We start from the raw sequence: 3,535 nt of genomic DNA on the forward strand, positions 1-3,535 counted from the left end.
CAGAGGTCTCTGAAACAGCTTTTTAATTGGGGGCTCCCGAGGCCACACTGCCTGTCCCCTGCTCCCAGGGATTAGTGAGAAGTAAATGGTTAATTATATACAGCACAGAGGTCTCTGAAACAGCTTTTTAATTGGGGGCTCCCAAGGCCTCACTGGCTGTCCACTGCTCCCAGGGATTATTGGGAAGTACACGGTTAACTATATACAGCACAGAGGCCTCTGAAACAGCTTTTTAATTGGGGGCTCCCGAGGCCTCACTGCCTGTCCCCTGCTCCCAGGGATTATTGAGCAATAAATGGTTAACTATATACAGCACAGAGGTCTCTGAAACAGCTTTTTAATTCTGGGCACCCGAGGCCGAACTGCCTGTCCCCTGCTCCCAGGGATTATTGACCAGTAAATGGTTAACTATATACAGCACATAGGTCTCTGAAACAGCTTTTTAATTGGGGGCTCTCGAGACCACACTGCCTGACCCCTGCTCCCACGGATTATTGAGCAGTAAATGGTTAACTATGTACAGCACAGAGGTCTCTTAAACAGCCTTTTAATTGGGGGCTCCCGAGGCCACACTGCCTGTCCCCTGCTCTCAGGGATTATTGAGCAGTAAATGGGTAACTATATACAGCACAGAGGTCTCTGAAACAGCTTTTTAATTGGGGGCTCCCGAGGCCACACTGCCTGTCCCCTGCTCTCAGGGATTATTGAGCAGTAAATGGTTAACTATATACAGGCACAGAGGTCTCTGAAACAGCCATTTAATTGAGGGCTCTTGAAGCCACACTGCCTTTCCCCTGCTGCCAGGGATTATTGGGAAGTAAATGGTTAACTGTATACAGCACAGAGGTCTCCCAAACAGCTTTTTCATTGGGTGCTGCGAGGCCACACTGCCTGTCCCCTGCTCCAAGGGATTATTGAGCAGTAAATAGTTAACTAAATACACGCGCAGTGTTCTCTGACACAGCATTTTAATTGGGGGCTCCCGGACCACACTGCCTGTCCCCTGCTCCCAGGGATTATTGAGCAGTAAATGGTTAACTATATACAGCACAGAGGTCTCTGAAACAGCTTTTTAATTGGGGGCTCCTGAGGCCATACTGCCTGTCCCCTGCTCCCAGGGATTATTGAGAAGTAAATGGTTAATTAACTACAGCACAGAGTTCTCTGAAACAGCTTTTTAATTGGGGGCCCCCGAGGCCACACTGCCTGTCCCCTGCTCCCAGTGATTATTGAGCAGTATATGGTTAACTATATACAGGCACAAACGTCTCTGAAACAGCTTTTTAATTGGTGACACCCAAGGCCAAACTGCCTGTCCCCTGCTCCCAGGGATTATTGAGCAGTAAATGCTTAACTATATACAGCACAGAGGTCTCTGAAACAGCTTTTTAATTGGGGTCTCCCAGACCACACTGCCTGTCCCCTGCTCCGAGGGATTATTGAGCAGTAAATGGTTTACTATATACAGGCACAGAGGTCTCTGAAACAACATTTTAATTGGGTGCTCCCGGAGCCACACTGCCTGTCCCCTGCTCCCAGGGATTATTGAGCAGTACATGGTTAACTATATACAGCACAGAGGTATCTGAAACACCTTTTTAACTGGGGGCTCCCGAGGCCACACTGCCTGACCCCTGCTCCCACGGATTATTGAGCAGTAAATGGGTAACTATGTACAGCACAGAGGACTCTGAAACCGCCTTTTAATTGGGGGCTCCCGAGGCCACACTGCCTGTCCCCTGCTCCCAGGGATTATTGAGCAGTAAATGGTTAACTATATAGAGCACAGACGTCTCTGAAACAGCTTTTTAATTGGGGTCTCCCAGACCACACTGCCTGTCCCCTGCTCCGAGGGATTATTGAGCATTAAATGGTTAACTATATACAGCACAGAGGTTTCTGAAACAGCTTTTTAATTGGGGGCTCCCGAGGCCACACTGCCTGTCCCCTGCGCCCAGGGATAATTGAGCAGTAAATGTTTAATTATATACAGCACAGAGGTCACTGAAACAGCTTTTTAATTGGGAGCTCCCGAGGCCACACTGCCTGTCCCCTGCTCCCAGGGATTATTGAGCAGTAATTGGTTAACTATATACAGCACAGAGGTTTCTGAAACAGCTTTTTAATTGGGGGCACCCGAGGCCAAACTACCTGTCTCCTGCTCCCAGGGATTATTGGGAAGCACACGGTTAACTATATAGAGCATAGAGGTCTCTGAAACAGCTATTTAATTGGGGGCTCCCGAGGCCAAACTGCCTTCCCCCTGCTTCCAGGGTTTATTGAGCAGTAATTGGTTAACTATATACAGCACAAAGGTCTCTGAAACAGCTTTTTAATTGGGGACTCCCAAGGCCAAACAGCCTACCCCTGCTCCCAGGGATTATTGAGCAGTAAATGGTTAACTACATACAGCACAGAGGTCTCTGACACAGCTTTTTAATTGGGGGCTCCCGAAGCCACACTGTCTGTCCCCTGCTCCCAGGGATTATTGAGCAGTAAATGATTAACTATATACAGCACAGAGTCCTCTGAAACAGCTTTTTAATTGGGGGCTCCCGAGGCCACACTGCCTGTCCCCTGCTCCCGGGGATTATTGAGCAGTAAATGGTTAACTATATACAGCACAGAGGTCTCAGAAACACCTTTTTAACTGGGGGCTCCCGAGGTCACACTGCCTATCCCCTGCTCCCAGGGATTATTGAGCAGTAAATGGTTAACTATATACAGCACATAGGTCTCTAAAAGAGCTTTTTAATTGGGGGCTCTCGAGACCACACTGCCTGACCCCTGCTCCCACGGATTATTGAGCAGTAAATGGGTAACTATGTACAGCACAGAGGACTCTGAAACAGCTTTTTAATTGGGGGCTACCGAGGCCACACTGCCTGTCCCCTGCTCCCAGGGATTATTGAGCAGTAAATGGTTAACTGTATACAGCACAGAGGTCTCTGAAACAGCTTTTTAATTGGGGGCTCCCGAGGCCACACTGCCTGTCCCCTGCTCACAGGGATTATTGGGCAGTAAATGGTTAACTATACAGCACAGAGTATCTGAAACACCTTTTTAACTGGGAGCTCCCGAGGCCTCATTGCCTGACCCCTGCTCCCAGGGATTATTGAGCATTAAATGGTTAAATACGTACAGCACAGAGGTCTCTGAAACAGCCATTTAATTGCGGGCTCTTGAAGCCACACTGCCTTTCCCCTGCTGCCAGGGATTATTGGGAAGTAAATGGTTAACTGTGTACAGCACAGAGGTCTCCCAAACAGCTTTTTCATTGGGTGCTGCGAGGCCACACTGCCTGTCCCCTGCTCCAAGGGATTATTGAGCAGTAAATGGTTAACTATGTACACGCGCAGTGTTTTCTGAAACAGCATTTTAATTGGGGGCTCACAGACCACACTGCCTGTCCCCTGCTCCCAGGGATTATTGAGCAGTAAATGGTTAACTATATACAGCACAGAGGTCTCTGAAACAGATTTTTAATTGGGGGCTCCCGGACCACACTGCCTGTACCCTGCTCCCAGGAATTATT

Source organism: Scyliorhinus torazame, unplaced genomic scaffold, assembly GCF_047496885.1.
Source record: "Scyliorhinus torazame isolate Kashiwa2021f unplaced genomic scaffold, sScyTor2.1 scaffold_82, whole genome shotgun sequence".
Lineage (NCBI taxonomy): Eukaryota > Metazoa > Chordata > Chondrichthyes > Carcharhiniformes > Scyliorhinidae > Scyliorhinus > Scyliorhinus torazame.